We start from the raw sequence: 13238 nt of genomic DNA on the forward strand, positions 1-13238 counted from the left end.
AGGAGACCTGCAGTCTCCTGCCCTCCGGTTTCTACTGCTGGGCCTTCGGTGCCCCACAGCCTCGGACTCCGGTGTCCGGTTCTTCTGTGCTGGTTCTTCTGGGGTGAGCTGCCGCGCAGCTCCAGTCCCCAGCTCCTCTCTCCTCGATGTCCTGACTTCAACTCCTCACACACTAAGTCTGACTAACCACGCCCCCAGATCCCAGTTGCCAAGGGGAGGGACTCCCCTTGCTGGTCTGGAGCCAGGAAAGTGTTGCATGCTTAGTAAAACCTGATTAGGGGACTCCTGCTTGCTTCCAGGCATGGCATCAACTCTTGTGAGGGAGGCAATGCCACTGTGGCAACCGGACCCCTGGGGTGCCACAACCACATCTCATGCTAAGGGGAGGAAACAAAAGAGTATACAGACATTTCAGCATGGGATCCCAACTGTTTCTTTCTTTGAAGTAAAACATTGTTTAAAAACAGGCAGTGAAATGTTTTACCTCACAGAAAGAATCAGCTGTGATCCCCTGCTGTAATGTCTGTATATTCTTTTTCTTCCTCCCCTGCCCAGGAGATGTGGTATGATCAGACCATGTTCCTGCACGGTCAGACACAGCCATTACACAGTACACAGCAGGGGCACATGTATAAGATTATCTCAGCACAGGAACATTTTATTTAAACACATCCAATTGTGGAAGTTATTATTATTCCAAGGTCTATTGATCACCCTATTTGTCAACTACTCTTGTTCCTCCTACCTGTCCACAGAGGTTGGCATCATCTTGATATGCAATTGGCATATCCTTGTCGACTAGCCCTGGTCGTCCTCGCCACCGCCTCCTCAGCCTCTCGCTGCCGGTCGCAGCCTTCCCTCAGCACCAGCCTCACCCTGCCGGACGCAGCCTCCCCTCAGAAACAGGCCCCCCTCAGCACCAGCAACAGCCTCAACTCAGAACCACCAGCAGCCTCCCCTCAATACCAGCAGCAGCCTCCCCCCAGCAGCAGCCTCCCCTCGCAACCACCAGCAGACTCCCCTCACCACCACTTGCAGCCTCCTCTCACCACCGCCAGCCGCCTCCCCTCATCACCACCAGCCTCCCCTCATCACAACCACCAGCAGCCTCCCCTCATCACCAGCCTCCCCTCATCACCAGCAGCAGCCTCCCCATCAGCCTCCCCTCAGCACCAGCAGTAGCCTCTCCTCGGCACCAGCCACCACTCAGCACCAACCTCCTCTCATCACCAGCAGCAGCCTCCCCTCATCACCAGCAGCAACCTCCCCTCATCACCAGCAGCCTCGCCTCACCACCACCAGTAGTCTCCCCTCACCAACATCAGCAGCCTTCCCTCACCACCTCAGCAGCCTCTCCTCAGCACCAGCAGCTGCCTCCCCTCAGCAGCTGCAGCAGCAGCCTCCCCTCATCACCAGCAGCAACCTCCCCTCTCCACCACCAGCCTTCCCTCACCTCCAGCCTCCTCTCACCACCAGCAACAGCCTCCCCTCAGCACCAGCAGCAGCCTCCCCTCAGCACCAGCATCAGCCTCACCACAAGCCTCCCCTCAGCACCAGCAGCCTCTCCTCTGCACCAGCAGCAGCCTCTCCTCGGTACCAGCAGCAGCCTCCCCTCGACACCAGCACCAGCCTCCCCTCGGCACCAGCACCAGCCTCTCCTCGGCACAAGCAGCAGCCTCCCCTCGGAACCAGCACCAGCCTCCCATCGGCACCAGCACCAGCCTCCTCCCAGCAGCAGTTTCCCCTTGGCACCAGTAGCAGCCTCCCCTCAGCACCAGCAGCAACCTCCACACAAGCCTCCCCTCAGCACCAGCAGCCTCTACTCAGCACCAGCACCAGCCTCCCCTCAGCACAAGCCTCCCCTCAGCACCAGCAGCCTCTCCTTAGCACCAGCAGCAGCCTACCCTTGGCACCAGCACCAGCCTCCCCTCAGCACAAGCCTCCCCTCAGCACCAGCAGCCTCTCCTCAGCACCAGCAGCAGCCTCCCCTTGGCAACAGCACCAGCCTCCCCTCAGCACCAGCAGCAGCTTCTCCTCAGCACCAGCAGCAGCCTCCCCTCAGAACCAGCAGCAGCCTCCCCTCACCACCAGCAGCAGCAGCCTCCCCTTGGCAATAGCACCAGCCTCCCCTCAGCACCAGCCTCCCCTCAGCACCAGCAGCAGCTTCTCCTCAGCACCAGCAGCAGCCTCCCCTCAGAACCAGCAGCAGCCTCCCCTCACCACCAGAAGCAGCAGCCTCCCCTCATCACCATTAGCAGGCCCCCCCACCGTCATCAGCAGGCCCCCCCACCACAATCAGCAGGCCCCCGCATCACCAGCAGCAGGCCGCCCATCACTAGCAGCAGGTCCTGCCATCACCAGGCCCCCCACAACCATCAGCAGGCCCCGCATAACCATCAGCAGGCCCCCTCATCACCATCAGCAGGCCCCTCTGAGCACCACCAGGCCCCACTCACCACCAAACTCAGCAGCAGCTTCCTCCTCCTGCTACTCACACACTAGCCACCGCCTCCGAGACATGCTGCTCTGCTCAGGAATGAAGATGAGCATGCAGTGTGTCAGGAGATTGGAGTCAGGACCATGATGCACCTGGCCGCTGCTTAAAGGTAAAGCACCCATTTCCGTCTGCCGGGTGCATCGGGCATTTAACTGTTACCCCTGAGGCCCGGTAAGAAGAAGCAAAGAGAGGGGCCCCGGGCTGCCAGCGTGCCTGCCCCCCCTTCTTGCTTCTTTTCACCGGGCCCCATACAGTAGTAAGGGTAGTAATGCCCTGATGGCGGCCCTGGGGTCATGGAGCGGCATTGGAAGAAAACACATTCGCAAGATGACTTCTCGGCATTCAAACAAGCAACACTCGCTTTCAAATCAGCCCTTACCTCTGCTAAACAGGCTTACTTCACAACCCTCGTATCTTCCTTATCCAGGGTCACACTGGGGTGTCTGGGGCCCACAGGGGAAATTGACCCTAGGGGCCCACCCTACAGCTATATGCACATACTTGTTAGCCGTTATCCCTGTTATTGTTAGAACCTTGCTGTTAGGTTTTTTTTTCCTTTGCTGGTCACATGACCTTGTTGGCCTATTTAATCCTGCTCCGCCCTTCTGGCTTTGCTGGACTTCATTGTATATCTACTTTCTAGCTAGCCTGTGCTCTGTATCTAACTCTGTTAGTTTGCTTGGTCTACGGACCTCTATGTTCTATCTATTTTGTTTGTTCGTCTGTCTGCTACTATTTCTGTTAGGAGGTGTCCCATATTCCTCCCAGTCCTTAGTACTTGTAGGGATTCCCTCCCCACATCTATAGGTCTCCGTACAGACTAGATTAGGACTTTAGCAGGTCTGATCGCAGGATCAGGTTCCCTGTTACATCGTAGGGATTCAGCTGAGTCCTATAGTAGGGACAGATCTCCTCTCTTTCCTTAGCTTTGGTAGCAGAACATAACAGTAAGTCCAGCCTGCAAATTCTCTAAGGAAAGAGTTTTTTTTTTTGTTCCATCATGGTGTCGGTTCAGGATTTGGCTAAACACCTGCAGGGACTCTCTCTGGAAGTGGCCGAGCTCCGTCAGCACGTGAGTAACTGTCCTGGAGCATATTTCTTGGAGCCTAAGGTATGTTTGCCGGATTTATTTTTTGGTGAACATCGAGAATTTTTTTCATTTAAAAATGCTTGCTTATTGTATTTTCGTTTGAGACCCAAGTCCTCTGGGGATGAATCCCAGCGCGTAGGGTTCATAATGTCACTTTTGCGCAAAGAGCCTCAGGAGTGGGCCTTTTCTTTGCAACCTAGTGATACATGCTTCAGATCAGTGGATAGTTTTTTTTCTGCTTTAGGACTATTATATGATGATCCTGACCGTGTGGCATCAGCTGAGACTGAGTTGAGACGTTTAAAACAAGGATCAGGTAATGTGGAAAAATATTGTACTCATTTTCGTCGTTGGTCCACTCAAACAGGGTGGAACGATTCTGCTCTGAAAAGTCTATTTCTTGCTGGGCTCAGTGAAAGGGTTAAAGACCTGCTAATTGCTTATCCTACACCTGAGGATTTGCAACAGGCTATGCAATTAGCTATACGGGTGGATAGAAGACTGCGTGCTAGGGTTAATGAGAGCAAATCCTCTGCTATGTCAGTTTCTGGTTATGATAATGTGTGTACTAACAGTGGTGAACCGATGGAGATTGGATCGGTGGCACCTCGCTCTCAAGAAAAAGACCGTCGTTTTTCGGAAGGCTTGTGTTTCTATTGCGGAAAATCTGGTCATTTGATTAAAGGCTGTGAGCTTCGTATGAAGAAAGAAAAAAAAATGGTCAGTCACGCCCGTATTGCCTGTTTAAATTCCAAGGGTATATTTTTAGCTGCTTCCACGATTGCTCAGGAAAAATTAATGGAATTTCGGGTGTTTGTTGATTGCGGGTCTACACTGAATGTAATTGATGGGGGATTCGTGGAAAAACTCAATTTAAAACCTGAACCTTTATCATCCCCCCTTTGCTGTGGTTTCTGTGGATGGCTCCCCTTTGAAGAATATTACTCTCAAGGTCAGTGAATTTCCTCTCACTATTAATGGTGTTCACCATGAGAAATTGGATTTGGTAGTGTTGAATAACTTGCCTTCTCCAGTAATATTGGGTTTGCCCTGGTTAAAATTTCACAATCCTGTACTGGATTGATCTACCAGTGAAATTAAATCCTGGAGCCATAAATGTTATGACAAGTGTTGTAACGGGCGTATTGCAGCTTTGGATAGGGGAGAATTGCCTGTTCCTATTCAGGATTTTTGGAGACTTTTTTCTGAGAAAGAATCGCAGGTTTTGCCTCCCCATAGAGACTATGATTGTTCTATTGAATTTGTCCCTGGAGCGACTCTTCCTAAAAGTCGTTTATTTAACCTTACTATTCCTGAGAGGAAGGCTTTGGAGGAATACATACAGACAAGTTTGGCCGCCGGTCACATTAGGCCCTCTAAGTCTCCTGTGGCGGTTGGATTTTTTTTTGTAAAAAAAAAGGACGGCGGTTTACGTCCTTGTCTGGATTTTCGTGAGATTAACAAAATTACGGTACGCAATCCTTACCCACTGCCATTGATTCCTGATCTGTTTAACCAGTTATTGGGGGCCAAGTGGTTCTCTAAAATTGACCTTAAGGGGGCATACAATCTGTTGCGCATGAAGGAGGGTGATGAATGGAAGACTGCTTTTAACACTCCTGTGGGTCATTTTGAGAATCTGGTTATGCCTTTTGGTCTTACTAATGCTCCTGCATTTTTTCAGAATCTGATTAATGACATCCTTAGACCTTTGATCGGTAAAAATGTGGTTGTGTATTTGGATGACATTTTGATTTATTCGCCAGATCTGGAGTCTCATTGGCGGAGCGTGCGTGAGGTATTACAGTTATTAATGGACAATTCGCTTTTTGCTAAGCTGGAGAAATGTGAGTTCGCTGTACAGAGAATTAGTTTTTTGGGCTACATTATCTCCAGCAAAGGTTTTGAGATGGATCCGGTTAAGGTTCAGGCTGTGCAGGAATGGCCTAGGCCTATTGGTTTGAAATCGATACAGAGGTTTTTGGGTTTCGCCAATTACTATAGAAAATTCATAAAAAAAATTTCTAGTATTGTCAAACCTCTGACTGATCTCACCAGGAAAGGTGCTGATGCGGTTCAGTGGTCTTCTGAGGCCATTGAAGCTTTTGTGTATCTCAAGGAGAGGTTCACCTCTGCTCCCATCCTTATGCAGCCTGATGTTACTAGGCCGTTTTTGGTTGAGGTTGATGCTTCCTCTGTGGGGGTTGGCGCAGTATTGTCTCAGGATAACGGGGATGGATTACATCCCTGTGCCTTTTTTTCAAAAAAATTTTCGGAGACTGAATTGAATTACGATATTGGTAATCGGGAATTATTGGCTATTAAACTCGCATTTGAACACTGGCGCCACTTCTTGGAAGGTGCGGAATTTCCCGTTCAGGTTCTTACGGATCATAAAAATCTGATATATCTTGATGCTGCCAAGCGCCTGAATGCCCGTCAGGCTAGGTGGGCACTGTTTTTCTCGCGGTTTAATTTCTCCGTTACTTACATCCCTGGTACTAAGAATGTTAAGGCGGATGCCTTGTCTCGCAGTTTTTCTCCCATAGTCGGTGCTGAGAAAGAGGAAAACATTTTACAAGAAGGTGTTGTGATAGCTGCTTTAGACTCCGTTTTGGAAGATGAGATTCTTAAAGCTCAGGAGAATGCCCCATCTAACACTCCTCATGGGAGGTTGTTTGTGCCTGGGACCTTTAGGAGAGATTTGTTTGTTGAGTGTCACGAATCTCGGTTGGCAGGTCATCCCGGAATCTCTGAGACCAAGAGACTGGTGGGTCGCAGTTTTTGGTGGCCTGGATGGCAGAAGGAAGTCATTAAGTGGGTGCGCCAATGTACTATATGTGCTAGATCTAAGTCCTCACATACTCCTGCTGCGGGGTTGCTTTGTCCTTTGGAGGTCCCCAGTGCTCCTTGGACACATTTGGCTATGGACTTTATAACTGATCTTCCCCCCTCTGAGGGTTTTACTGTCATCTGGGTGGTCGTGGACCGTTTTAGCAAGATGTGTCACTTGGTTCCCTTCGTCAAACTGCCCTGCGCTAAAACTCTCGCTAAGGCCTTTGTCAAGGAAATTGTCAGACTTCATGGCGTTCCTACTGACATTGTTTCTGATAGGGGTCCTCAGTTCGTGGCTCGTTTTTGGCGTGCCTTTTGTGACAGGTTGGGAATTCATTTGTCGTTTTCGTCCGGATATCATCCTGAATCTAATGGCCAGACAGAAAGGAAAAACCAGGATGTTGAGCAGTTCTTGCGTTGTTTTGTGGCAGACAATCAAGAGGGGTGGTCTGAGTTTCTGCCACTTGCCGAATTTGCTCTGAACAATCATACATCTTCTTCTGCTGGTTGTTCGCCTTTTTTTTGTTGTTCTGGGAGACATCCGTCGTTTGGGTCGTTCTCCAAGTTGGGATCTGCCGTGCCTGAGGAGGAGAATTTTTCCGGTGATTTGGAAAGAGTTTGGACGGATGTGCGTGGTAATCTTCAGGAGGCCAACAGAAAATCTAAAGACTACTTTGATAGGAAACGACAGGAGGTTTTGTTCGCTGTTGGTGACATGGTTTGGTTGTCCTCTAGGAATCTGCGGTTGAGGATTCCTTCTAAGAAATTGGGTCCCAAGTTTGTAGGGCCCTTTAAGGTGCTTCAGGTTGTCAACCAATCTGCTGTTAGGTTGGAGGTTCCTACCTCCTGGAGAATTAATCCGGTCTTTCATGTCTCTCTGTTAAAAAAAGCTGTTGTGTCGGATGGTGACGCCTCTGCCTCTGTTCCTCCGGTGGTGGAGGACGGGGAATATGAAATTTCTCGCATCCTTGACTCTAGACGGTATAGAGGTAGTTTGCAGTATCTTGTGGCCTGGAAAGGTTTCGGACCCGAGGATAACTCTTGGGTGAGGTCAGATGATGTTTCCGCGTCCAGACTTATCAGAGCGTTTCACAGGAGATTTCCTGATAAGCCTGGTCCTAGGGGATCCGGAGGATCCTCTTAGAAGGGGGGGTACTGTTAGAACCTTGCTGTTAGGTTTTTTTTCCTTTGCTGGTCACATGACCTTGTTGGCCTATTTAATCCTGCTCCGCCCTTCTGGCTTTGCTGGACTTCATTGTATATCTACTTTCTAGCTAGCCTGTGCTCTGTATCTAACTCTGTTAGTTTGCTTGGTCTACGGACCTCTATGTTCTATCTATTTTGTTTGTTCGTCTGTCTGCTACTATTTCTGTTAGGAGGTGTGCCATATTCCTCCCAGTCCTTAGTACTTGTAGGGATTCCCTCCCCACATCTATAGGTCTCCGTACAGACTAGATTAGGACTTTAGCAGGTCTGATCGCAGGATCAGGTTCCCTGTTACATCGTAGGGATTCAGCTGAGTCCTATAGTAGGGACAGATCTCCTCTCTTTCCTTAGCTTTGGTAGCAGAACATAACAGTTATAGTGGAGTGTCGACTGTAAATCACAGGCGGCTCCTGCACATCTACTGTGCGCCACCATAACTGGGATGTACAATTACTGTAGTCTTGACAAAGAACGCATCTTTAGCGTTCGAAACGCGTTGCCCTGGCTACACTATGTGACTATGGAATCTGTTTTTAAAGAGCTTTTGTCACAATAAAGAAACCTATTTTTTGAACTATTCATGAAGCTGGTAATCCTTTCTCCTTATGCATTGCAAACCGCACTGATTGAAAGAATGGGGAACTTTTATCCCTGACAGGACACTTTTATCCCCATTTTAAAATGGAGCGGCATGTGGTATGTCTGACCGTAGCTCCATTCATCCTCTTTGGGGGCTTCCAGAAAAAGCCAAGTGCAGCTCCTTAGGGAATAAATGGATCAGTGGTCGAGTCGTACTTGCCGCTCCATACTAATGGGGATAAAGGTTGCACATTCTCCAGGTCACAGCATTCAATAACTTATTTATCCTTTGGCCACGTACACACGATCAGCATTTGGTCAGTATTTTACATCAGTATTTGTGAGGAACAATCAGAGGAAAAGTAAAGTAGAAAGATGTCACCACTTCTGCATTTTTCACCCACTCCTGGTTTTGTCTTACAAATACTGATGTAAAATACTGACCATATGCTGAACATGTGAACATGGCCTTAGGAGAGGTGATTACTTGTTTTCACCGTAGAACCCCTGTAAGTGCATATTTGCTACTGTGCAATAGCCACAGGACAGGGAGGCGTTAAACATCCAAGTATTTAATCTCCATTGGAAATCAAGAATCTTCCCCTTATTGATATCAAAGGGAACAAGTGACCTCCATACACAACACAATCCACTATACCAAGACCAATACCACCACATACAAGAGATAAATACCGCCACACCATGACCAGACCACATATTGACCAAATACCACATACAGGCAATTAATACAGTCACACCATGACCAGACCACATATTACCTCCACATAGTGACTGAATAATACTGTCACACCATGACCAGAGCATGTATTACTACCACATAGTGACCGAATAATACCACATACTGTACAAGGAACAAATACCTCCACACCATGACCAGATCATATATTACCACCTCAGTGACCGAATAATACAATACTGATCATTAATAAAAAACACAATACTAATAACATTAATATTACCACTGGTGACATAATACACAGGAGCTCTGTATATAGTGTCGGTGTACAGGTAATACAGTGATCACCAGAGACATTACAGCATATACAGAGTACCTATATATGCTGTAATACAGAAATATACAGGTAATACAGTGACCACCTCCATACAGAATTATGGGCCCCATGTAATGCTGCTCCATAGAGTATACTGGCCCAATGTAATGCTGCTCCATACAGTATATTTTCCCCATATGATGCTGCTCTATACAGTATATTGGCCCCATGTAATGCTGCTCCATACTGTATATTGGTGCCATATGATGCTGCTCCATACAGTGTATTGGCCCCATATGATGCTGCTCCATACAGTATATTGGCCCCATGTAATGCTGCTCCATACAGTATATTGGCCCCATGTAATGCTGCTCCACACAGTATATTGGCCCCATATGATGCTGCTCCATACAGTGTATTGGCCCCATGTAATGCTGCTCCATACAGTATATTGGCCCCATGTAATGCTGCTCCACACAGTATATTGGCCCCATATGATGCTGTTCCATACAGTGTATTGGCCCCATATGATGCTGCTCCATACAGTATATTGGCCCCATGTCATGCTGCTCCATACAGTATATTGGCCCCATATGATGCTGTTCCATACAGTATATTGGCCCCCTGTCATGCTGCTCCATACAGTATATTGTCTCCATATGATGCTGGTCCATACAGTATATTGGCTCCATGTAATGCTGCTCCATACAGTATATTGTCTCCATATGATGCTGGTCCATACAGTATATTGGCTCCATGTAATGCTGCTCCATACAGTATATTGTCTCCATATGATGCTGGTCCATACAGTATATTGGCTCCATGTAATGCTGCTCCATACAGTATATTGGCCCCATATGATGCTGCTCCATACAGTATATTGACCCCATATAATGCTGCTCCATACAGTATATTGGCCCCATGTAATGCTGCTCCATACAGTATATTGGCCCCATGTAATGCTGCTCCATACAGTATATTGGCCCCATATGATGCTGCTCCATACAGTATATTGGCCCCATATGATGCTGCTCCATACAGTATATTGGCCCCATGTAATGCTGCTCCATACAGTATATTGACCCCATATAATGCTGCTCCATACAGTATATTGGCCCCATGTAATGCTGCTCCATACAGTGTATTGACCTCCATGATGCTGCTCCATACATTGTATCGGCCCCCATGATGCTGCTCCATACAGTATATGGGCCCCCACGATGCTGCTCCATACTGTATATGAAGAACAAATAAAGTAGCACACTGTAACACTGAGTATATAGATATGAAATATGAAATATGAATAACATAACTGCTGTAGAAAATAGAAATAAATGAAAAAAAATTTGAAAATTTATTTTTAGCGCATGTAAATATGAAGTATGAAAAATGAATAGCATTACTGCTGTAAGTAAATGAGAAATCTTAGCGTATAAATTGGCCAATTCATGTGTACCTGACAGCCGCGGTAAGGCGTTTCTCGATGTCAGGACCTACCAATGTGAATACCTCTCTAAGAGACCTCTGTCTGATTATGTGTACCTCTTAGAGAGGTATTCACATTGGTAGGTCCTGACATCGAGAAACGCCTTACCGCGGCTATCAGGGACACATGAATTGGCCAATTTATACGCTAAGATTTCTCATTTATTTACAGCAGTAATGCTATTCATTTTTCATACTTCATATTTACATGCGCTAAAAAAAAATTTTCAAATTTTTTTTCATTTATTTCTATTTTCTACAGCAGTTATGTTATTCATATTTCATATTTCATATCTATATACTCAGTGTTATTTGTTCATTATATATGGAGGTAGCTGCTCTTAGTAAGCACCTGTTCACACCTATTTTTTGTAGTGGAAGTGCCGTCATTTTCTTTGTTGTCCATACAGTATATGGGCCTCCATGATGCTGCTCCATACAGTATATGGGCCCCCATGATGCTGCTCTATACAATATATTGGACCCCATGATGCTGCTCCATACAGTATTTGGCCCCCATGATGCTGCTCCATACAATATATGGGCCCCCATGATGCTGCTCCTTACATTATATGGGCCCCCATGATGCTGGTACATACAGTATATGGGCCCCCATGATGCTGCTCCATACAGTATATGGGCCTCCATGATGCTGCTCCATACAGTATATGGGCCTCCATGCTGCTGCTTCATACAGTATATGGGCCCACATGATGCTGCTCCATACAGTATATGGGCCCCCATGATGCTGCTCCATACAATATATGGGCCCCCATGATGCTGGTACATACAGTATATGGGCCCCCATGATGCTGGTACATACAGTATATGGGCCTCCATGATGCTGCTCCATACAGTATATGGGCCTCCATGCTGCTGCTTCATACAGTATATGGGCCTCCATGCTGCTGCTTCATACAGTATATGGGCCCCCATGATGCTGGTCCATACAGTATATGGGCCCCCATGATGCTGCTCCATACAGTATATGGGCCTCCATGATGCTGCTCCATACAGTATATGGGCCTCCATGATGCTGCTCCATACAGTATATGGGCCCACATGATGCTGCTCCATACAGTATATGTGCCCCCATGATGCTGCATACATAAAAAAAATCAAATACCTCTCCCGTTCCCTGCAGGTTTGGTGTACTCAGCACGTCGTCTTCTGACTCTGCAGTGCTCAGAGCAGAGTGCGGTAGTGATGTCACCTCGCCCTCTGCCCTGAGACGTCAGAATCAGAAGACGCTAACATCACTGGAGCTGCAGGGAACGAGGAGGATAGGTAAGTATTTGAGGAGGAGAGGTGGGGGCGGGGGCTCTCCCTCCTGAAGGGGGCGCTCCCCCTCTCCGTAGGGGGCTCTCCCTCCCCCGACTCATAGGCCCAGTAGCGTGCCGGTGTCCCTCAACCCCGGGGCCCCAACACTTACTTGGGTGCGCCTAGTGGCGGTGACGCCGGCCATGGTCATCACGGCGGGTCAGGTCTGCATGCGCGTTCTCCTGCCACCCGCACTTTTAAAAGGCCCATGTCCTTACAAAAAAAGTTTTTTTTCCTCTCCTTCTGTGGGGCCCACCTGGCATTTCACCGGCATTCCGCCAGGCCAGTCCGACCCTGTCCTTATTTTTCAAGTCCAAATGGTTATTTAATACTTTTAACTCCTTCCTCTGCCCACCACTGCCCCCTCCAACCCCCTCATCTCTGCCGAGGACAAGACAAATGGGCAAGGCACGTGGCAAGGGACGGGGAACTGGACGTGATGGTGATGGTGCATGCAGAGGCCGAGGACAAGGCCGTGGGCAAGCTGAAATTGTGCCACAACAAACACCCACATCTTCTCGCCCGACCTTACTGTCCCAACTGCTAGGGGACCGCAGCACACCACTATTGAACCCAGAGCAGTGTCAAAAGGTTGTTGGTTGGATAGCGGATAATGCTTCCAGTCACTTAGCCGCCACCACCACCCTGTCTTCCACACGGTCAAGTCTCAGTAGCCGTGAGTCTGGACCGCATATTCCTCACCCTGATCCTCCTTCCTCCCACCATGCCAAGCGCCCAGAGACAACTGATCCCACACATGGACACTCTGAAGAGCTGTTCACTTTTACATTCATAGATTCGGGCCTCTCACCCGGTCCACTTGAAGCGGGGCAAGATGCATACCAGGATGGGGGTTCAGAGGGTGCCATGCATACCAGGATGGGGGCTCAAGGGGTGCCATGCATACCAGGATGGGGGCTCAAGGGTTGCCATGCATACCAGGATGGGGGCTCAAGGGGTGTCATGCATACCAGGATGGTGTATAAAGGGGTGCCATGCATACCAGGATGGGGGATAAAGGGGTGCCATGCATACCAGGATGGGATGGGGGCCACTTATACCAGGAAGGAGAGGCCATACATACCAGGATAGAGGATATTAACAGAATTGAGGGACATTACCCCAATGCCAGTGTCACCAGCAGACCCCCTCCCCCATAACAGGGCATCAGGACCACATTTTTTGCTTACATTTTTTCTTCCTATTTTCCTCC

Source organism: Phyllobates terribilis, unplaced genomic scaffold (assembly GCF_046119375.1).
Source record: "Phyllobates terribilis strain yellow unplaced genomic scaffold, ASM4611937v1 Scaffold_35__1_contigs__length_13245226, whole genome shotgun sequence".
NCBI lineage: Eukaryota > Metazoa > Chordata > Amphibia > Anura > Dendrobatidae > Phyllobates > Phyllobates terribilis.